Below are 24,063 nucleotides of genomic sequence, written 5' to 3' on the forward strand. Positions count from 1 at the left end.
GTAGGATACCCCGGCCCTCGTCCTTTTCCTATGTTGGGTCACCATTATCAGTAAGGGTTTCTTGTTGAACCTGAAGTCCTCCGTCCTTACGGTCACAGGTCCTTTTTGGTCCCATCCTTTTAGTCTTTTGCTCTATGATTAATATTTCAGGTTTGCAAGTCATAATTCATTATGGGAAGTAATTGGCGGATGCGTTTTTGGACCTTGAATAAATAGATTATACAGCTGTGGGAGAAGTTAGGTCTAGCAGCTGGCCATACCAAGCTCTGTTGGCATCCATTCATCTCTGTCCTGTTCAGGAATGTTAGTCCCGTTGAAGGGCTGACCCCAAAGGCGCCAATAATGCCGTTTAAGGAGCCAATGGCCGGGTTAATGTAACCCACAAGTCACTGTCCTGCCTAGAAATCTTTCACCTCTATATCAGACTTTGAAAAGTCAGGATGGACAGGCTTAAGGAAATTGTGTTTAAACCTCCAAAATAAGTTTGAATCCCCCAAGTACTCCACCAATTTTGGGGGCGATCTGTCATTAATGGAACTCCCAAAAATATTGCTCTTGTGTTTGACATCGTCATGTGCCAGATGGACCACTGCAATGACGTCTACACCGCAACGCTAAAAAGATTTCAGCAAATGTTAATCAGTTCAAATCACCGGCTCATATTTGGGCAGAGATAATGGGGTCAGATTAGCTCCGTGCTGGGCCCTTTTGGTGGCTCTAAGCAGGAGATTGACGCTGTGCCTATTGCTCAAGGCTGGACTAGTCCTGGACCCTTCACACTGCTCATGCAGCCAGCAACCATATCCTGGCAGAAGATCCCTGCGTGTTCAAGGATCTACGCCTCAGACTGCCCCTAAAGCCTCCCGACTGTCTGGCATGGACCCAACTCTTCCTCTCAAGCTTCTTCCGTGGTGCGTCGATCTTTGCAGTCGTTATTCGACGGGCGGACTTTATATTGCCATCGTGTCGTTCTGTGAAAGATGCATGCGGAGGGCCATAGGGTCCTTAATTCCCCCAGCACCATTAAATGCGTATTTGACCAAGCGCGTCAAACATATTTGGCAGATGTGTGTTTGTACTTTCTTTTGGGGTTGGTACCCAGGTGTACTACATGTTCATACTATGACAGTAGTTTTGCGATTGCCATTCAAAGTGCTGTTTAAAATCAGGCAAGAGCCCCCAGTTCCGTAGCTCTCAACACGCGTATCTTCAGGAATAATTGAGTGATCCTTTCTCACTTCATTGAAAGCATCAACTTTTTCCAATGCGTCCTGGTTGCCAGGAAAGTTTAGAACTTTGGACACTACTTTGATCTAGATGTACAACTGGTTCTGAAGTTAGCTCGATCTTAAATGGTAGTGTCAACAACTAATGTAAAGGTAACTTTTACCCCCATACTCCCACCACACACTGCCATACTGGTCGGGCCACTGTAAATTTCCGTCTTAATTCCTGCAATGTATATGCAAGCATGTCTGCAAACCAGGTCATTGGATCACTCAAAGCTCAGTAAAATTATTCTGTAAGCCAGAAGTCACCCCATTAACTACCCCAACAGACTTTATTTTTTGGGAGGTCGCTCGTCCTTTGACATGCACCAGCTTATTCGGCCAGTAGGACTCCTCGGAAAGAACCACCGCGCACGTTGTGCAGTACAGGTAAGAACCTTCAGGTTGTAACTTAGCACGTATCCATCCTCAAAGGCGGGAGAGCTTTTCACAAACAGATCTGGACCATTCGGAATTCTTTTCCAATGGGACTTTGACAGTCCTCATCGTAGATGATATCCAGAAAGAATCTGGAGATGTATTTCCTCAAAATTTACATTCGATAAGTTCAGAGGTAAGAGACCTCCTTGTAGTTAGTATGTTGTCTGTAAATACAGTCTGTGCTGATGCTACAAGTAAAATAAAACCATTGCATCCAGTGAGTTGTAGTTCTGTGACCTTGGTCTGGGCTCTGCAACCTCCCAAGGGGCTTCTCCCACTGGCCTACTGCAGACCAGGTGTTAAACTCACTATGCAAATGGTTGTTGTTGTGGGTGACAGCCTGAGAGCGACTCCCCCCTGAGTGCAAGGGAGCTGTTCTCCTGAATGTCTATATACCATACAGAAACTCAAGAACTCTGGGTGTCGGTGATGGGCGATGGATTTCTCTATGCCCGTCCATAGTGTGCGGAGTGTAAAACAAATTCTGAAAGATTCCAGAGATGTGAATGAATAAAGTGACACCAGTTTTAAGATTCCTCGGGGAATAAAGCTTGTGACATTTTTCAATAGGCAAAACATTTACCTTGAAGTAACGTTTTCATCTCTCACATAGCACACAGTCTTTGGACCGCTGTTTATTGGCCATGTCCATTACCATATCCGAGAGTAAGGCTCGACTGCTTAATGTCGCTACCCAAGGAGAGTCAAGCGCTCCGTCTCAGTAACTTGGTTATCCAGGTGGAGGAAAGAGTACTGGAGACCCTGGGACACCGGGAATAAACTACATCCCCACCATGGTTGCTTTCCTGTATGCGCTGATATACAAAAACAGACAAAAGGCCTAATTTCTGCCTTTTGAAGGTTATCTTCGGGTCCATAAATATGAAAGATCTCATAAAAGAATTTGAGCATTCTACGTACAAGCTGCCGCATTGTGGCAATTCAGACAACTACGTGGTATTCTGTGGGCAGCTTAACATCTGCTACTTACAAAATACAACTCCATTTAGCATTTTTTTTTATTTAAAATTGATCCCAACAGGCGCCTGTTGACATAGCAGCACATAAACAAAGAACATAACGTGCCACAGTTACTGCGGCTGTCCCTTCTCAGTGCAGAGAATGCAGGACACGTCTGCACCCCTCCCCACCACCCCCACTATGCTTCTCAGTCCCCACAAAGGGGTTGTAGCTCAAGGACAATGCACAGTTCACTTCCATGATCTGATCTGACCCTCTCATCATACCCGAGCGAGGGCGCTCTTTCTGCTGTGCATGTAAATGAGCATTGACAAAGGAATCATTTATAGTGCTTCTCTAGTGAAAAGGATTTCACCAGCTCTTACTCTTCCATTTACTGCTTAGGGAGTTGTGTCTGCATCTTCACACACACAACAGGTGAAACACATCCAGGAGCAGTGTTTGTGTCATTAGGGTACTCAACACCCCATACAAAGTGTCAAACCAGAGACCTAGAAGAATACTAAATGTCTGTACTTTGTGGTGGGGGAGAGGGCGGAGAAGTGAGGAGGATAAAACCAGGGATAAGAACCAGCTGGGTCCTTTGTACCATGCTGAGATTAAAATGTTTCTTTAGACCCGCATCTTCTGAGTCTTTCCGCAGCAGGTGGGATGTGGACATTGAACGGGTTTGGATGGCGAAGAAACAAAGTGGGCTTGTGTTCCCTTCCTCCTCCCCACTTGGTTTCTAGCACTCCATTGTTAGTCGCTGCACCGATGCTTACTCCTGCCCCCGGCCGCTGCTGGTTCCCTCTGTTACATGGTCCCGGTTACCTCCCTAGGTACAGTAATTGTAGTGAGCAGCACTTGCACCTCATAGGCAGAGCAGGTGCACCGCTTGCAGCAGCAGGGCAGGTTGAGGTGCAGGAGCAGGGGTGGTTGAGGTGCAGGAGCAGGGTAGGTTGAGGTGCAGGAGCAGGGCAGGTTGAGGTGCAGGAGCAGGGCAGGTTGAGGTGCAGGAGCAGGGCAGGTTGAGGTGCAGGAGCAGGGTAGGTTGAGGTGCAGGAGCAGGGTAGGTTGAGGTGCAGGAGCAGGGTAGGTTGAGGTGCAGGAGCAGGGCAGGTTGAGGTGCAGGAGCAGGGCAGGTTGAGGTGCAGGAGCAGGGCAGGTTGAGGTGCAGGAGCAGGGCAGGTTGAGGTGCAGGACAGGTTGAGGTGCAGGGCAGGTTGAGGTGCAGGAGCGGGGCAGGTTGGGGTGCAGGAGCAGGGCAGGTTGAGGTGCAGGAGCAGAGCAGGTTGAGGAGCAGGGCAAGTTGAGGTGCAGGAGCAGGGCAGGTTGAGGTGCAGGAGCAGGGCAGGTCGAGGTGCAGGGCAGGTTGAGGTGCAGGAGCAGGGCAGGTTGAGGTGCAGGAGCAGGGCAGGTTGAGGTGCAGGAGCAGGGTAGGTTGAGGTGCAGGAGCAGGGCAGGTTGAGGTGCAGGAGCAGGGCAGGTTGAGGTGCAGAAGGAGGTTAGGTTGAGGTGCAGCAGATGCAAGAGAAAGCTCCTCAGAATCTAGCGCTGCATAGTGTCTCATGACCCACAGTGCCACTAGTTATTGGAATAAGTCTGTGCTTTCCCGATCAACACAGCTTCCAGATAGACCAATCTGGCCTGAGCAACTGCGGAGTAGTGCCCCAGAAGGGAATGCAACACAGGGTCACATGACCAATACCCCTCCAGTCTGGCAGAGCCAGTCTGGTCGTGTGTGCTCTCTTTGCATAAAGAAGGCCACTGCAGTACTCTAGGAGGTTGAACTTGTGGCTAACTACTACCTTAAGACCCTACTCTACCCCCAGATTTAGCTAACCGTCAGAATTTGCCATACCCATACCTTGGTTAATTGATGACATTCCATATTGTGGGTGGGCAGGTGAGTGGCTGGGTGGGTTGGAGGGTTGTGCCCATTCCAAACATATCAGATCCTGGAATGGCGAGCCCCTTCTTGGAACTGGAGAAGACGGTGCGCTTGAGAGGATAAAGGAAGCAGAACCAGCCATGTCCAAAAGGGGGGTCTACAAAAGAAACCCTCTTTTCATGATGGTACACCAGCCACCTGCCGGCCTCAATGAACGCAGGGGCATGGAGACCAAGGGCGCCTACAGCCACAGGCTGCAGGACCGAGTAAACATCACTCCGCTTCTTGGCAACAGCACCCTCTACCACAGGGCCAGTTCACAAGAGGCAAAGGACCTGGTGGGGTCAATCACTCGAAGGGTTCAGGCCCCACCTCTATGTGATTGTCTTCCCTCTCCCATCAGATATACCATTACTTTCACAGTGGGGGTTAGGAATTATTTTTTCAGCAGTCGCATCATTTAATTTCAACCAGTGTGTGCTTGGCGGTGTTATTTCGATACTGCACACAATTGAACACAAACCCAAAAAAACACACGGACTGAAATAAACAGGCCATTCAAATACCCGCCCTTCGGGAGAAAAAGGGACCATTGAAATGGAGCCATTGAGGATGTCCCTCTGCGCAAGAGACTTTGGGACTTATTATGTCGCCGAACCCGTGGTGGCGGTGCGGCTACCGCTGCACCGGCAGTCTGACCGCCATATTCCGAGTCTGGCGGTCGGACTACCACAGGACCACTGCAGCCCCTGGGATCCCATGGCGGTGCTACAGCAGTGTGAGGCTGCAATATTCTGGGGGTGCCACTGCAGCACTGCCAAGCATATTTGAAGTTTTCTCGACGCATCCCTTTTCATGGTGGTGAGCCCGCAATGGAAAGGGTGGCGTTGAGGAAACTAAGTGTTACCTCTGTGCACGAGGATGCATGCAAGGGGTACATGTTGTGCCCCCCTGTATGTCTGCACCCCCAGTTCCAGTACGGAAAGAAATGTACAACATGCTGGAAAGGGCGTTGGCGGTCCCATGACGCTGCCTTTCTGAGGCTCACATATGAGCCTTTGAAAAGCACTGCTGTGGGACTGCCCGACCTGGATTCCAGTTGGAATTCCGTGAGCGGTATGACTAGGAGTTTGGTGGTCTTGGAGCGGGCAGCTGGTGTGGCGTTCCGCTACAAGACCCCAAACTGGTAATAAGCCCCTAAGCACTGTACACTGCACATTTTCCTCTTTCCAAAGAAAGACTTCCGTTCTTTTGACCTGTGCTTGCTGATTCATCTCTACAGAATCGGTTTCACAGCCTCTCTTCACACCATCTTAAGATCTTGCTACGAGTGGCCTATTAAGAGTACCAAAAAGCACGCTGCTATCGGTTAGAACCTGAGGATCCACTAAAATTATGAATTTCCAGGAGAATCAGAATTTCCGTATCCAATTACCCCGGTGAATCTTCGGTTTTTGGCCCATTTTTTTACCCAGGGATTTTAGCTGGTTTGGGCAGCCAGAGTCCCAGCAGAGACGTTCTAGGCCAGCATATTTACTGCTTTACTTGTAATCCCGATGGTTCGGGTAAATTCTGTTACCGGACCAATTGGAGATTACAAATAATTTAGGAGTACAGAGTGGAAATGTTGCTTTATAATTGATGCAGTCTGTAAATCTTGTGTACGTTCATGCTGTAACATGAACAAATGTACTTATTCGCAGCAATAGTTTTGTTCCTTCACTCTAGAGTCACATTAGACCCTTTCCTCCGTGTGTGAGCGTAATGGGGCCTATTCACACACTGCACTTTGTAGTACATTTAGTAGTACCATGATAGCACTACCAAATGCTAGTCACAAACCTATGAGTGTAAATCTCCACCTCCCCTAACTCTTCTATGGTAAAATACGAGCACATATAAGTTTACTACTTAGGAGCTGATTATGATCTCGCTAGGAAAGCCCTCCGTATGACTCTGATCCGGAGCGCTTTACTAGCGAATCGCACGGTGTAAGTCCGACCGAACAAGTACGATGCAGCCGTATGCTGACGGACTCAGTTCGCTCGGACTCGCATTGAACTGTTTGGTAGCTTGTGTACCGACGCATACACAGGCTCTCATAGCAAAGAAGGAGTAGGTGGGGAAAAGCGTACACCCTGTGGCGGGCACCCCATGTTCCCCGCTACACTGTGCATGCTTGGATTAGGGGGACCCATGCGCACCCCCTTGCGACCGATTCGGAGGGCTCCGGGTGAAGAGGGGCCTGCTACGGCCCCCGAAGTCCTATTCCGGCAGCCGTTTTATCTCGCTGAGACCGAGTCCATACAGCTGTCCGAATCGTGCATCGTACCCGCTTGTTCGGAATATGGGTCCATTGCGCGGCACGATTCTGCTCCAAACGAATCAGACGGACAGGATCTGGTTCGGAAATGATTCAGTAGACACGGACGAGATCTTCGCATCGTACTTTGTCGTTCGGAGAGGGGGAAGACTCGGTCAGAAACATAGGCTCCGAATTGGATTTGCTCATTCTAGAAGCCGTCTAGCGGCCTTCCTAGCGAGATCGTAATCGGCCCCTAAGTAGTAAATGTGGGAGTAATCAGGGTTAGTGTTTCAAGAATGAAGTATGCCTACTACAAAATAGGTGGGGGTTAAGGTGGTTGGGGAGGGACGTGTACCCACCTACAAAAGAGTGCGCATCTTGCTATTCACAAACGTAGCTTCTAAAGCTACTACAGAGAAAAAAAGATGCAAAACAGAAGTAAATGTGCTCCAGCTCAGAGCTGGAGTCAGTCCAGCACCACACATGGCCGGCCAACCACTGGTACTGTAGCACCCTCTCATAGAAATCAATGAGAGACTTAAAATAAAAGCCTATAGGAAATAATGCTAAATTATTTGAACCATTTAAAAATATATATAAATGCAATGTTAAAATCTAAAAAATAAACCTATTAAGGATATATTTTTTAAATATTTTGGTAACCATGATTTTAAATGTAATTAACCTAACATTCATTTTTATTAAAATATAATTAAATAACTTTTACTTAACTAAATACATCACTTAATAATAATAACACATATTAAAAAAGATACTTGTTTATACTTTAGGTGTGATTTCTTCTTAGTTTAAACTTCTGAAAAATATTTAGAATTTAATATATTCAAAATAGCTAAAATTTTACATTTGAATTGTGATTAACCTTGCCGCATTTTCTATTTTGTTCTACATTTAAAATTAATATATAAAATATTTGACATTAATATTTAACATGAAAATCCTCAACTGTTGCAAAGTTTAATAAACGTTATCTGAGGAAAATTATAGGAAAAAGAAAACAGTTGATTAAGCTTGAAAAAATTAGTAAACATATTTGTTAAATATTAATGTAAAATATATACTTCTATATTATCAGAACAGAATAAGAAAAATGTTAAACCACTATTAGCCTAATTTTGAATTAAATGTTTAATTTAAATATGTTAAATTGTTTTTTAAAGATCTATTAAAAAAATCCCATGTACCAAAACATTATATATTTTGATTGTATATGAATAATTATTGAAAGTCATGGACTGTTCCAGTGGGTGCATGGTCAAAACTGATTTGCATATGCCTGGGTGGCATAGTGAGCATAAGAACAATTAATTTGACCAAGATCTATTGACTGGGGGTGAATGTTTGATTTACTCTACAATCCATCCATCATTTGTGTGTCTTTTGCGAAACCAGACCAACAGCAGTCATGGAAAGACTTCCTCGAACAGGGGTAAAGTGAGGTTTGTATTCTGTGCATTCTTATACTGTAGCTCTGAGTAAGTCTGTCTTTACATCGAGCCTATATGTTGCCTCAATCATTGCCCCACTTTCTACAATGGTTACAAATGCACTGACCTGCTAAGAGATTGCCAGTACAAAACCTTTCTGATTTTCTTTGAATAATGTTTGTGAATGTAATTATCTAATTCAGTGTCTTAACTCTGTCTCTTTTTTTGCACAGGATTTGCTGATGAACGGATGTTTTTACAGGAGCTGATCAAACCTTTAACTTATTTCTGAGCACTTCAGGAGGCAGCAATGCTGGGTGGCTGCTTTTTCATCACCCGAGCCTTGTCGATTGGCAGATGGAGCCTATTTTTCTTTTAATAAAATGTTTAAGGAACAAGGATGGCCTATTATATTTATTTTATTTGCTTCTTATTTTTACATTATTCTGTGAGGTTTATGAACTTTCAACCAACAGGGTGTTAACGACGACAGAGCACCGATAGACACTCATTGCAATATTAATGAATTAACCAAAAGATATTGCTGCACATTCAGGTCTTAATCACTTTAATTGAGAGAACTCTCTGGTCTCCAAAGACTACCGTGGCAGAAGCACACGTCATGCCATGAAGCCTGTTCTCCCTTACGTAGCACTATCTGTAATGGATACCGTTTTTGACCACTGATGCCTCAAGGGTCTGTGGATCAGTGCACTCTGACTGGAAAACCACATTATACCCTTTGAACTTCTAATCTTCTGCAACAAAAATAAATACCAAGTGAAAAGTAGTTTGTGGTCGGCTCCTCATTTCAACGTTTTTGATTCACTCACATTTCTCTTGCACAAAATACTTCTGTCCCTGGGCAGTAGCAGGCACTCTTGTGCTCTTTGTGTTTTGGAACTGGCAGTTCATCAGCAGAATTCAAAGAGGACGACTTTGGTGCAGAGGTCAAAATCTTGAGTTCGGCCCAATGCATTTCAATGGAGACTGGGGGTACTCGAAGCCACACTGCTTGCAGGTAGGTAGATCGGTTGCAGTGGTTAGAAAGCACAGGGGCACAAAGCAGCACCAAACATGCATCACCAGCAGCACGGTGCAGCATGCTGTCGGTTTGACTGGCGTAGCCATAACCGGTGCTACGGCCGGAACATCGCAGCTGTAGGTGGAGGCGGGCTGCACCGTAGGGGTGAGACAGCTGGATTCTTCAACGGCAGACAGACAAGTCTGTCCTTGGTCTGCTTCAGTTTGGAACGCTACTTGCACGTCCCCTGTCGGGGTGGGTACTACACGGCAGTCAGCTGTATCCGTGAGATCTGGGGCCTGGCAATACCAAGAAGGAGAAACTCATCCAATCTACAGGTCACAGATATTGGCTTTTTCTTCTTTGGGTGCCTTATTTGGGGTAACTACCAAAAACGCTGGCTATCTTTCATCCTGCCCTGCTTGTGTCGCTTCTCTCCAGGACTGCTGCTGGTTTTTGTCTAGGGTGTTATAGGAGTGGGTAGTGGGCCATAGGGTGAGCGTGGAAGCGGCCTAGCCAGGCTTGGGTGCAGCTTGCGTGCCTCCTTTTACGGCATCCCCCCCCCAATAAACTGTAAAGACATGAAAAGAATCTCCCGTGACAGTACTGCTAAAACCCGGCTAGTAGCAAACTCTGCACTAGCCACAAAAAAATCGCAGCCGTAATCTCTCCGCAAAAAAGAATGGAATTCAGGCTATTTCGTGGCGAACCAAGGCATGACTCTCTAATCTGGCTCTGGCCTTAAAAGACCGAGTGGGCAACAGGAAGCTCGTAAAATAGCTAATTCTGAGAGCTCTGCACCAGTCAAAGGCGCCCACAATATTACGGAGAATCCTCCACATGCAGCAAGTCAGGCCCCCTCCTTGGGATTGAAAGCAAGCCCGCCAGCATCGAGCAAAACACCCACAATGAAGGCGCCCTAGGAGATATGCAGCAGGGCACTTTTTCACTATATTCAGGCTTTAACACAAGGATTCAACATAAATCGTCCTGCCTTATAACACCTAAGCAAATGTTAAGTCTGGACAACCATGATGTGTGCTCTTCCAGGGAGATTGCATCAAACTTGTTTGGAGACACTTCTCTGTTCACCACTGCTGTTGAGGCCCCAACTGAGGCCCCAGTTATGATTGCTCCCTTAAGTTTATCGGCTCCACAAACTGCTCCTACATCTGGAATCTCCAAGATCACAGTTGGGCTAGAGGACAACTCCCAGATCCTGCTACAACAAACTTGGGTGGAACTTAAAAGCATGAAACTATCGCAGGAAGAAGAACAAAAGAAACCTGAATCCACGCTGGGTTCAATTTAGTCCTATATCCAGCAACTTGCATCGCGCATCACTGATGCAGAACAGCGCGTATCAGACCTCGAAGATAAGATACCTCTGCAAACTGATCAAGTCACTAAACTACAATCTGAGCTTATTAACCTGCAGATCAAGATGGATGAGGCAGAAAATCGATCACGGAGGTGTAATCTCCGTATAGCAGGGGTTCTGGAAGGCAGTGAAAATGGCTGATCAGTAATAGGAGTCGTCTCAGACCTTATATCTAAGCATGTGTACCCTGAAGTCTCACTACAGAAGGCCGACCTCACTATTACTATTACTCGGGCCCACCGTGTTCCTGTAGTTCAGTATCCCAATGTCAAAATATCCGAGAATTATCATTGTAAACTTTGGCGACTATAGAATCAAGGACAAGAATTTGGCATGTGCCATTCAGGATAAAATATATCGGACTGTGGATAATTTCTCATTTCAAGTATTTTCAGACATGTCCATCTTTTCTGCAGGAAGTAGTTCAGAGGCATGATTAACTCTTTTCAGCAACTAGGGGCTCCTGGCGGGCATTATCTTGAGAGCCCATATCTTCCACTCTGAGACTGCGCAGGAGTTTCTTCAGTCCCTACAGGATCCAGGGGGTAGAAATAAGGGATATCTTTGTTTCTAAGCTCCTCGGCAAGAATTATGGGGGATATATGTCCGCAGTATGCTGCTTCTTTTTCTTTTCTTCGCCACTTTTGTTCTGTCAGTTTTTTGTGTGCTCTTTTTCCCCGTCAGTCGTCCACCTACCGCCTTGAATGCCATGACCCAGCACCCCAATTCAGGGAAGGGGGGGGGGAGGGTTGGCAGGGCCACTGAATGGGGGGGAGAGAAATCATCACCAGGGGGCAAGGGGGCCACCCAGGGAACCCTTGACGGACAAGGGTTTCTGAAGCTAAGGGGTCCATGGGATGGAGGGCTGAGGGGTCGTGGGAGGGTGGGGTGATGGGGGAGGAAGGGTCACTAGAGGGGGGGATAAAATGTAGCAAACATGTAGAAGCTCAAAGGTCCAAAAAAAGTTTTCTTTTTTTTTTCTTTTCTGCCTGTTTCCATGCAATATCTATCTCCAAAAGATGTAATCTAGGACATTAAAGGTAGTGTCTTGTAATGTAAATGGTTTTAATAATAAAGTGCTGATACGATCTATGTTGGCCTGGTTTAAATCCCTACAAGCCAATATAATTTAAGTTTGTGAGTTATTACGGCCCTATTCAAGATTCCCCTGCGACACTGCGGTCTCTGTACAATTGTGCAACTGCTCAGTCTGGGCATTTTGAGATAGGTGGTGATTTTAAAACTTAATGATCAACCCAACAATCGATTGTTCTCGGGCTCACAAAACTCGGACAAAACCAAAGTCGAGAAGGCTGTCACAAACTAATATGTGATTTCGCTTTGGTTGACTGCTGGAGAGACGAATTTCCAGGCTAGAGACAATGGGCCCGATTCACAGAACTAACTTAAGACAAAATCCTAAACTTACTACCATTTTGGTATTCACAGAAGGCACTTACTCATTTCAGTATTCACAGAAGTTAGGAGTCCCAAGGAGTACTACTCCTAAACTGAAAAAAATCCTAACTTTAAGACTTTCGGTATTCACAGAAGGCATTTAGGAGTCCTAAAGTTAGGAGTCCTAACTTCTGTGAGTACCGAAATGAGTAAGTGCCTTCTGTGAATACCAAAATGAGTAAGTGCCTTCTGTGAATACCAAAATGGTAGTAAGTTTAGGATGTTGTCTTAAGTTAGTTCTGTGAATCAGGCCCCATATACATGCCATTCAGGAAGATTTCACTCTTCCTCTGGGATTGATTTTTTTCCTGATCTCCCATGCTCTCATAAAAACTGAGTCTGAGATGCATGAAAATCCTTTCTCGGACCATGCAGTAATCTCTGTAAAGCTTAACCCCTTTGCTGCTAGGCCTTCTCCCCCCCCCCCTGTTGTAAATTAAGGCAGAATGTGATTAAGCATTTACTGAAAACATTAGTGTTTCCCTTTTATCGTGTTTTCCTCATTATGTTGGCCGAAGTCCGGACTCCATTTTGTATTGACATGCTGCCACGTGTTCACCACGAGGAGAGTCCGACCTCTGTGTTAGTTGCTCTTGTAATCTGCCTAGCAACAGTTATAAATAGCTCTCTCTTGTCCGTCTGGCGCATGCCCAGACTTGACCACATCTGTTATAATTAGCTTTGCTTGACCATGTGTTTTCGCGGGCCCAAGGAGTGTGTTAGCTCCGCCCATGTATTGATTTGGTATCGAGAATGACCCTAAATGGTAATGTTCTTCAACTCTGTGGTATCCACCCACTCATGAGCCCCTCTGTTGTGTATAAAAGGGGACAATGTACGCAAGTTCTGTGTGCTACTCCTTGCAATACTGAAGAGTGTTGTGTGGATTGTAGGACCACCCTTAAGGGTTAATAAACGTTGTTTTTGTACTTTGCAGTTTCCGTGCCAACTTCCTTATAGATTTCGTTACAGAAGAGCGAACCCTTGTCTCTTGCGGGCCTAGCTGGGGCTTGTATTCATCAATTGGCGCCCGTCACGTGGGGCTCATCGGCGACTCGGATGCCCGAAGGACTGGTCGCGACGAAGGTGAGGAGTTTGGCCGGGGACGTGATCACTGCCAGCGGCGTCTTAGCCTTGGCATCCCGAGGTGTTTCTTCCTTTCCTTCCGAGCTGACCATCTGGGTGGCGCCGGTCATCGACTGAGACCTCTTCTGTCGGTCCTGCCGTGAGAGCCGTTTGGGCGATTGTGGAGCTTGGCAGTTGGAACCTGGACTCTTGATTGGTAAGAACCGTTGTACGGTACTTGCTCCGAGTTTTGAAGCCTGGTCTGGCTATTTGAGTTTGATTGATGGTGACTAGTCATATTTTGAATTTGTCTTTGTGGAAATATATGCGTTGCAACACATATAGGCAGGTAATGTGGAGAAATTTCTCCGGAGCTGTGTAAACTTTGAACGGTGCAACGATTAAGTGCCATTTTTCTTGATAATACTGCATATTTTGCATTATTCCTAGCATGCCTGCTTTTAGCGCACTTCGTAAGTGGTGCTGCTGTCTTGGGAACCGGTTGAACCTCGAGGAATCTGCTCCAGCTCCCCCAGAGGGGACTCCTAATAGGGATATGTACGTGAAGCATGGTCTTTCTTCCATAATGTACAGCACGTTATGGAGGAAATATACTAGGAAGGATCCTGAGTTGCGATGGCCTTTGTATGGATCGTTTGATATACGTAAGATTGAGTATGTGGAACAGTGTATGTGTAAGCGACGTGCTCGTCAGGATATGTTTGAGTGTGTGCGATTATGGGTGAAGGAAGTGCGTGAGCGAGAGAAACGTGAGAAAGCGCTGTTTGATAAGGAGCAACGAAAGAATGATCATATGCGAGCGCAGGAAGCGAAGCGTCGGGAGGACAAAGAGCAAACGGACAGACAAGAGAAAGAGCGTAGGCTACAAGTTTCGGGTCAATATGTTGTTCGTCAGCCGCTTTATCCTGTCCTTAATAATCCTGATGACGATTTTTATTTACTAGATCGCTCTCCGCCCCCTTATGTTGGCGCATCTGCTCCACGGCCGCAAGATTCTGGCCCGGCTCCGGGTAAGGTCGACACACGGTCCATGTTATCGGCCGAGTATATGGCTGAGCTTCGGAAACTTTCCCTTCGTGCACTTAAGGGCAAGATGTCTATGGATGAGTTGTTCCATGCTTGGGGGTCGTGGCAAGATAGAGAGAGGGTGTATTTTCTGTCTCATTTTTCAGAAGAAGTAATTGCTGCTTTCCGAAAATATTCTAGTGTCCTTGAGCCTGCCGACGTGTCTTCGGATGCCGGAGCATTACGTAATGGTGTTTTTTCTCCCCCTAAGGCTTCTGAGGCGGCTCGGCGGCTGTTCGCTTTGCGGGACGAAGTGCTGGCCCTTAGAGAGAAAGCACGTCAACAAACGGAGGAGGAGAAGCAGTCGGATTCGTCTGCAGCAGGGGGCCACCCATCCGCCTCCCAGTCAGATAAGGATGACATAGTGCATGCTAAACCAATGCGAGAGGCGGCGCCTTTGTATGTTCCTCCTAAGGGAGCAGGGACTAGCTCGGATGTTAACTCCGCCGATGCAAGGGGATATTTTGTATATAATTGGGTTTATACTCCATGGCATAGGGCCGATGTTATGGCATTAAAGAATGCGCTGCCCGACCCCCGCAAGAATCCAGCGGCCTTCTATGAAGAAGTCGAGGGGGCCTTGAATTCTTGCATTATGACCTTAGCGGATATAGACCTATTCTTTGGCCTTATCCTACCGCCGGATACGTGGCGCTCTGTTCGGAAGGTAGATGATGCGGTTGCCTTCAAGGCCCGGTGGTCTGACCTTGAGGATGAGGATAGGGAACGGAAGCCCGCACAGAAACCCCCCCAGAATATTTTAGATCTCCCTGCGGCTATTGTGGCTAAGTTGAAGACGATTATCCCCCCTAAAAAGATTGACTGGAACATGTTAGCTGCATGTAAACAGAAAGTTGACGAGTCAGTCGCGGACTTCTTTACGCGCTTTGAGGAGACGTTTCATGATTTTAGTGGCCAGTCGCTTACTGACGACACGGGCCGCCACCTTTTCGCGGACAAATATGTGGCTAATCTGCTGCCGGCAGTTGCGGCCCGGTTAAAAGCGAGTGAGAGTTCTTGGTCCTCCGCGACACCGACGGCCCTTCTGACCATTGCCCAGTATTATGAGCGTCAGGAGCACGAGGCGAAGGGCCAGGAGGAGAAGAAATCGAAAGATCTTAAAACCAAAGTGATGTTAGCACAAGTATATGGCCCGCCCCGCCGGGGTAATAATAGTAGGGGAAGGGGCGGATCTTATGGTCCCCCTTCGGGCCGATCGGATTTGAATAGGAACCAGTGTGCGTATTGCAAGCAGTTGGGCCATTGGGCCAGGGATTGCCCAGCGTTGCGTGCTTCGCGTCAGGGGCACACTCCGGGTGGCCCGAGAGGTAGAGGGGGCTTCTCGAACTTTAGAGGGAATTCCAACGATAATGTCCGTTTCGATACCGCTGGACAGCACCGAGATAGCTCAAATGTTTTTGATCGCCAGCACCAGTATCATGTATCGGACATCGATCGCTCAGGATATCATGATTCTCAGCATGCATAGGAATGCGTTGGATGGGGGTCCGAATCAGTTGAGGTGCCGGTCGATCAGACGGGTCCTTTTGTATCGGCTGAGGTTTTAGGTTCTACTGATCAGTTCCTAGTGGATACAGGAGCGACACGTAGTGCATTGTCTAGGTACTTGGTTCCGGGGGCTCCCCCATCCGGCTCAATAGTTACATCGGTAGGGTTTGACGGTACACTCTCCCGAAGCCCTCTTTCACAGCCCCTTGCATTTAAAGTTGATTGTTTTTCTGCGCCTTGTCCGTTTCTGCTTGCTCCGTACACACCGGATAACATTATGGGCCTTGATATGTTAAAGTACTTTAGGGCTACAATTCGTTGTTCCCCTGAGGGTGTGAGGGTGATTTTAAATGACAACTACCCCCGATCTGGGCGGATGTGTACAATCTCAGAGGATGCGTTGTTGGCTACCCTCCCCCAAGCTTTATGGGCGACTTCGGACACAGATGTCGGACAAATGGTGATTCCTCCGGTCCACATTAGTGTCCAGGAGGGGGCGGTACTACCACGCCTCCCACAGTATCGTATTTCCCAGGAGGGCGAGGAGGCTCTCATACAGATTGTGCAAGACCTGATCGCAGTGGGAGTAGTGGAAGAAGTTCCCTATAATATCTGTAACAGTCCGATTCTCCCAATTTTGAAAAAGGACACGGATGCAAAAGTCTATCGGTTTATAATTGATTTGAGGGAGGTAAACAAGATCGTGATACCTCAGTACCCGGTGGTTTCCGATATCACGATGTTGCTTACCTTGGTCCCGCCTACGGCGACCATGTTCTCAGTGATTGATTTGAAAAATGCCTTCTTTTCTATCCCCATTCACCCTGATAGCCGATTTCTTTTTGGGTTTACATTAAACAATAGATCTTATCGTTTTTGTAGAATTCCCCAAGGCTATACAGAAAGCCCTAGTATTTATAGTCAGGCTTTGAAGCGACAGTTGGATTCCTTTGTTTTACTTGAGGGGGTCGCCCTCATTCAATATGTCGATGACATCCTGTTGGCGGCTGACACCCTGGAGTTGTGCGAGAAAAGTACGATAGCCTTACTTTCCTTTTTAGCATCCCACAATCACAAGGTCTCTAGGAAGAAATTGCAATTCTGTAGACCAAAGGTGACTTATTTGGGTCACCTTTTGTCTAAGGAGGGGCGTGCACTCACACCAGATCGTATCCAAGTAATTTTGGACACACCAAGGCCATCCACGCAGAAGGATGTGCGTGCATTTTTGGGTCTTGTTTCTTTTTGTAGACAGTGGATATTGGGGTTTTCACACATAGCTAAGCCATTACTAGCGCTCTTGACAAAAGACACGCCCATCCCGATCCCCTGGTCAGATGAGTGTGACGCTGCTTTTCAGCAATTGAGACAGGCCCTTTGTTCAGCACCAGTGTTAGGGACCCCTGATTATGCAAAACCCTTTTCGTTGTATGTGCATGAGAAAGATGGATGTGCATTATCAGTCTTAGTGCAGATGCACGGCGATAAGCAGCGCCCTTGTGCATACTTTTCGGCTGTACTTGATCCTGTCGCCCGAGCATTGCCGGGGTGTTTTCGCTCGGTTGCGGCGACAGCTGTGTCAATACGGCAGAGTGAAGGAATTGTATTGTCCCATAAACTGTTGGTGTTAGTTCCCCACGCTGTTGATGCCCTGCTTAATCAAACAAAGACGCAGCATTTGACCAGTGCCCGTTTAACGGGATATGAGTTGACGCTTTTAGCTCCTCACATTACGTTAAAAAGGTGCGTGACATTAAACCCGGCCACATTGTTGCCATACCCCGAGACACAGCCTGAGGCACAGAAAGCGCATGATTGTATTCTTGTGACTGAGGAACAAACAAAGGGTCGTATTGATCTCCAGGATACGCCCTTTTCAGATGTAGATGGAGAGTTGTGGGTGGATGGATCATGCCTGAAGCTACCAGATGGTACGACTTCAGCAGCATATGCAATTACCACGTTACAGACGATAGTGGAGACAGCACGCATACCACAGAAATCAGCTCAAGCAGCGGAACTGATAGCGTTAACACGAGCGTGTGAGCTTAGTACAGGATTGTGTGTGAATGTTTACACAGACAGCCGCTATGCCTTCGGAGTAGCGCACGATTTCGGCCTACTCTGGAAGGAGAGAGGGTTTCTAACGTCACATGGGGTGCAGATAATGCATGGGGAGTTAGTCCACAATCTTTTAACTGCATTGACATACCCAAAGAAAATTGCCATTGTTAAGTGTAGTGCCCATAGGAAAGTAGTTGATAAGGTTGGAGAAGGGAATGCGTTAGCGGATCGAGTAGCACGGGAGACTGCGATGCAGCCCGGTACTACTGCCATGTATGTAGTGAAGTCACAGGTGGAGAGATGGCATGATGCGAAGGAGGAAGTGCGAGAAATACAAAAGACCGCTTCTGACAAAGAGCGGGAACAATGGGCTAGCGAAGGAGAACTGGATGACGAGGGTTGCTGGAGAAATAAGCAGATGGATAGATGGAAATTACCCACGGCTTTTGTACAACCTATGGTCCAGATGGCACATGGGCTAGCACATGTTGGAGCTTCCGCAATTGTGAAATTGCTTACCCAAGTCTGGGAGCATCCAGAGATTGCTAGCACGCCAAAGAGGGTGGTGCAGACCTGTATGATCTGTCTGAAGTATAACCCAGGGAAAGGCACGCGAACTCCAGCAGGAGGATTTGCGACGCCCACTGCACCCTTTGAGGTTCTGCAGATGGATTACATCCAGCTTGAGCGCTGTAACAATTTGAAGTATGTTCTAGTAGTGGTTTGCGCCTTCAGTAAATGGGTCGAGGCGTACCCTGCGAAAGACAATACTGCAATGACTACAGCAAAGTTATTGCTGAAAGAGTTTTTCCCCCGATACGGCGTCTGTAGACTTCTGTGGAGTGATAATGGCCCTCACTTTGTAGCAGATGTTATAAAGTATGTCTTGAAGGGCCTAGGCATCACCCAGAAGTTCCACGCCGTGTTCCACCCTCAGTCTGCAGGACTAGTCGAGAAATATAATGGTACACTGAAGCTTAAGATCGCCAAAATTCAAGCTTCAACGTCTTTGACTTGGCCAGACGCTTTGCCACTGGCGTTATTGTCAATTAGGTCGGTGCCACACTCTCGAACCGGCCTTACACCCTATGAGATTGTATTTGGACGCCCAATGAACATTTGGGGTCCACCAAGGCCTAAGGCTGTGTATGATGTACCTTGTGTGATGATGAGTGATTATCTGGCACAGTTAACGGATAACTTGGTTTCTATTCATCAACAGGTCCGAGAGGCGCTCCCTGATCGGTCTACCGGTGAAGGACATGGTCTCCGGCCTGGGGATCATGTCATGGTGAAGACCTTTGACAGAACGAACAGTTTGGAGCCGAGATGGGTCGGACCTGAGCAAGTCCTTCTTGCAACGAGGACGGCAGTGCGAGTCTCGAACAGGAAGAATTGGATTCATTCCCTGCACTGTCGAAAGGTACCGCCCGGATTGGTGGAGTCTGCCGTGCTGACCGATCAACGAGACATCCTAGCAGCAGAGACAGGCCGTGCTGCAGAGCCAAACGACACTGAGGAGCTCTTTCCGGACCATACGACTTCTGGAGGAAGGCGATATCATCTGCGACCAAGGAAGTGAGGTTTCCAGTACCGGGACATACTGTCAGAACGGCCCTTGGGTTAGTGAAACGGAGAGCCAATGAGGCAAGGGGGGGGGATCAGCCCTGCATTAGTGTAGCGACACCCGTCTTGGCCCGCTGGTGAAGAAATCAACCGCTGCCCAAGGGGAAGAGTTCTGACAGACTTTTAGTTTCAGGAAGATATCAGGGTATTGTTTCCTTTGACATGGAGAAGAAGAAAATTCATTGTGCGTTGGGGTTCATGCTAACAGTAGCTATCATTGGTATAACCACATGGTTTGTGGAGGAGGCAACTCCAGCCCGAGAGACACTTGTGTTGACGACTCCAGTGCCTGCGGAGCACTACTTTTATACATTGCCATATCAAGAGTTGAAGCATCGACAATCCTATTTGAATAACACTTTCATTCAGATGCTGCATCACACCCACGTTGCTACAAATGCTACGAACTGTTGGATGTGTGGGATGATGCCAGCCCATCAGAAGAAAGGAGGCACGCCATTCATACCACTTCCTTTCTCTCACAATGGCTCTTGTAGAGCATGGTACACTCTGTTGTTTGCCACTCGAAAACCGACAGTGGGACGATTGCTTTTCAGACTTAATAAAGAATGCCATCAGGACAAGAATGGATACCCACAAGCGAATGGGACAATTTGGGAATGGGAAGAATACCGACCGGACAATGAATCCATCCCCTATATCTTCACGAACACCAGAGACACTGTGGGGAAGGATAAATTTGTAATCCAAGTAGCACAAGCCCAAGCGGACCTGTGCGTCCAGAGTGTGGGTTTTATCCCTGTCGGTGTCAGTGATTGTATAACTGTGTTAAACATTGATGGGTTAAATAACAGCACCTTCCTAGCATCCCATAATACCTATTTTGTATGTGGAAATAAAGGTTATTACCGTTTGCCGGCTGGGTGGTCTGGGGTATGCTATGTATCATTCCTATTACCTCCTGTATTCTTAGCACCTGCGTCATATCATAAGGATTTGAAATTGCTGAATAATGTGACTGTAAATAGATATAAACGTACTCTATCTATTGATGAGGTGGATCAAACAGATACCAGCTTGCAACAGTATATTGATTTTAATTTAGGACTGTTTTTCTTTGTTGGAGCCGCTCTGAATAGTAGGAAGATCCGAAGATTAACAAGAGTGGTAGAAGCTGTGACTAATCAGACTGCTGCTGCTCTTGGGAATCTTACGGAAGAATTACAGATTACCAGGATTGTTGCATTACAGAATCGTATGGTATTGGATGTGATGCTAGCTGATCGAGGAGGAGCCTGTAAAATTATTGGAAGTAGCTGCTGTGTGTTCATCCCTGATCATACGCCATCCGTTTATAATGCCATTAATAAACTGCACAAAATAGCAGCTGAAGTCCACACAGAAAACGGCACTTGGTCCTTTTCTGGATGGTTTTGGGCGTTGGTTACTGCCTGGGGTTGGAAGGTTCTAACTGGTCTCTGTATTATTGTAGCAATTCTGTTCCTTTTCTGTATGTGTATTCAATGTGGACCATTGTGCTGTTCCGTATGCATTTCATTCTGCATTCCAGATAAGAAAGCTATTGCCGATGTTGCCCGCCAGAATGGTCTAGCTAAAGAGGTTAAAGGAATGATGATAATTGACATATACGATGATTATTCTTGGAAGCCAGATGTCTTCAGTAAATGCTGAAAGGGTCGTCTGTTGTAAATTAAGGCAGAATGTGATTAAGCATTTACTGAAAACATTAGTGTTTCCCTTTTATCGTGTTTTCCTCATTATGTTGGCCGAAGTCCGGACTCCATTTTGTATTGACATGCTGCCACGTGTTCACCACGAGGAGAGTCCGACCTCTGTGTTAGTTGCTCTTGTAATCTGCCTAGCAACAGTTATAAATAGCTCTCTCTTGTCCGTCTGGCGCATGCCCAGACTTGACCACATCTGTTATAATTAGCTTTGCTTGACCATGTGTTTTCGCGGGCCCAAGGAGTGTGTTAGCTCCGCCCATGTATTGATTTGGTATCGAGAATGACCCTAAATGGTAATGTTCTTCAACTCTGTGGTATCCACCCACTCATGAGCCCCTCTGTTGTGTATAAAAGGGGACAATGTACGCAAGTTCTGTGTGCTACTCCTTGCAATACTGAAGAGTGTTGTGTGGATTGTAGGACCACCCTTAAGGGTTAATAAACGTTGTTTTTGTACTTTGCAGTTTCCGTGCCAACTTCCTTATAGATTTCGTTACAGAAGAGCGAACCCTTGTCTCTTGCGGGCCTAGCTGGGGCTTGTATTCATCACCCCCCCGTGCTAAACCTTTTTTGGGCTATTTGGGGTAGTTTCATGCTTAGGCCCCTGTAATTTTTTTACCACATAAGGTATCCACACCAAATATTGCGTCCTTTTCTTCCAACATCATGGGGATTCTAAAGGTACTCAGGGTTTGTGGATTCCCCTGGAGGGGTCCCAGAAATTAGCCAAAATACAGCTAAATTTTTTGGGGGGAAAAATGGGAAAAAAGTGCTGCAAATGAAAGCGTCTGGGTTTTTCCCTGCAAATGGTATCAAAAAAAGTTTTGTGGGGCTGAAATTACAATTTTCCCAGCTTTTAGGGAATGACAGACTTTTGTCAGAAAACCAAAATATTTTACACAGTTTTGCAATTTTTCTGGGACATAGCTTATTTTTGCTATTTTTTGTGCTTTCAACCTCCTTCCAGTTAATGGTAGAAATGGGTATGAAAGCAATAATGGAGCTATACATTTCTGAAACGTAGACAAAATTCTGAATTTAGCAAGGGGTCGTTTGTGTAAATCCTTCAAGGTTTCTTTATAGAAACTAACCGTTAAATATAGGAAAAATTAAAAATTAGTTGAAAAAACGCTTTTTTGTGTCAACGTTTTCTCTTATAACTTCTAATTATGACAGCTCTTTGAAAGCAATATACCGTTACATCCGCTGGACATTACTGGTTGTGGGGATATAGGACTTCGAGGTTCACCAAGAACCCGACGAACCCAGAGCCAAAAACTGAGCAGCGACATGCAATGGTTTTTTATTATGTACCAGGTCTATAGTAATTATTCTGTAAAAATATGTACATGGAAAAATTGGTATGAAAGACACCTATGTATTTCTGAAATAGGAACAGAATATAGAGTTTAGAAACCGTAGATATTTGCACATTTCTGAAATTGGGAACTCTCATACTAGCATGAGAATTATCGGTCATTTTTCAAAATGACTTCTTTTTTACACATTGTCTTTCATTTGGAAGGCAGAAATACACTGAAAGTCAATAGGTAATAACAGTTGATTTACAAATCTGAATTACCCCAAGTCTCCCGATAAAAATGGTACCTCACTTGTAAGGGTAGGCATAGTGCCCACGACAGGAAACGACTCAAAACTCAACGTGAACACACCACATTTTCACAATGGAAAAATACCCTTTTTTGGCAAAGTGCCTAGCTGTAGTTTTTGAACCCTAGCTCTGCCAGCACCTAGGGAAACCTAGCAAACCTCTATTTTTGAAACCTAGACGCCCAGTGGAATCCAGGATGGGGTGACTCGACTGCCTCTCACCAGGTTCTGTTACCCAGAATCCCTTACAAACCTAAAAAAGTGCCAAAAAAACACATTTTCCTCACATTTCTGTGGTGGAAAGTTCTGGATTTTGCGTGGGTCCACAAATTTCCACCCACCCCGCGTTCCTCAGTCTTCCGAGAAATATGGTACTTCACTTGTGTGGGTAGGCCTAGTGCCCTTGACAGGAAACGGCGCAAAACGCAACGTGGACACAACACAATTTCACAGTGAAAAATGACCCTTTTTTGGCAAAGTGCCTAGCTGTAGTTTTTGAACCCTAGCTCTGCCGGCACCTAGAGAAACCTACCAAACCCACACATTTCTGAAACCTAGACACACAGGGGATTCCAGGGAGGTATGGCTTGCGTCGATTTCCCCCAACGTTTCCTTACCCAGAATCCCCTGCAAACCTCAATTTTAGTTGAAAATATCACTTTTCTCACATTGTTGTGTGGGAAAGTTGTGGCATCACCCGGCTGACACAAATTTCCTAGCACCCAGCATTCCCCCCGGTCTCCCGATAAAAATGGTGCCTCACTCGTGTGGGAGGCCCAAGTACCCACGACAGGCAAGGGCTTAAAATGTATTGAGGCAACATCAGAATTGCCTATCACCAAACAACCTGGTTTTGCAAGGGGGGGGTCACCTGGGTTTTTGGCCCCGTGCTCGGCGGGCATCTAGGGAAACCTACCAAACCCACACATTTCTGAAAACTAGACACCCGGGGAATTCCAGGGAGGTATGGCTTGCGTGGATCCCCCAACGTTTCCTTACCCAGAATCACCTGCAAACCTCAATTTTAGCTGAAAAAATCACTTTTTCACACATTTTGTATGGGAAAGTTGTGGCATCACTGGGCTGACACAAATTTCCTACCACCCAGCGTTCCCCCGGGTCTCCCAATAAAAATGGTGCCTCACTCGTGTTGAGGCCTGTTGGACTTGGCCCTTCTGGCAGGTTCACCCCTAAACTTTTTGCTTTTACTGGTG

General features: G+C 46.5%; 1 protein-coding gene across 2 annotated transcripts in view; it reads left to right on the forward strand.

Moving 5' to 3' along the window:
• The window catches only part of COX17 (cytochrome c oxidase copper chaperone COX17), a 70,841-nt gene extending 61,735 nt beyond the window's left edge, over positions 1-9,106 (forward strand). For both annotated transcript variants that reach the window (XM_085620727.1, XM_085620728.1), the window contains exon 4: positions 8,550-9,106. The gene's annotated coding sequence lies outside the window, so the exon portion shown is untranslated. The remainder of the gene's footprint in view (positions 1-8,549) is intronic.
• Positions 9,107-24,063: the final 14,957 nt, after the last annotated feature.

The sequence above is a fragment of the Triturus cristatus genome, chromosome 8 (assembly GCF_964204655.1).
Source record: "Triturus cristatus chromosome 8, aTriCri1.1, whole genome shotgun sequence".
In the NCBI taxonomy this organism is placed as follows: Eukaryota; Metazoa; Chordata; class Amphibia; order Caudata; family Salamandridae; genus Triturus; species Triturus cristatus.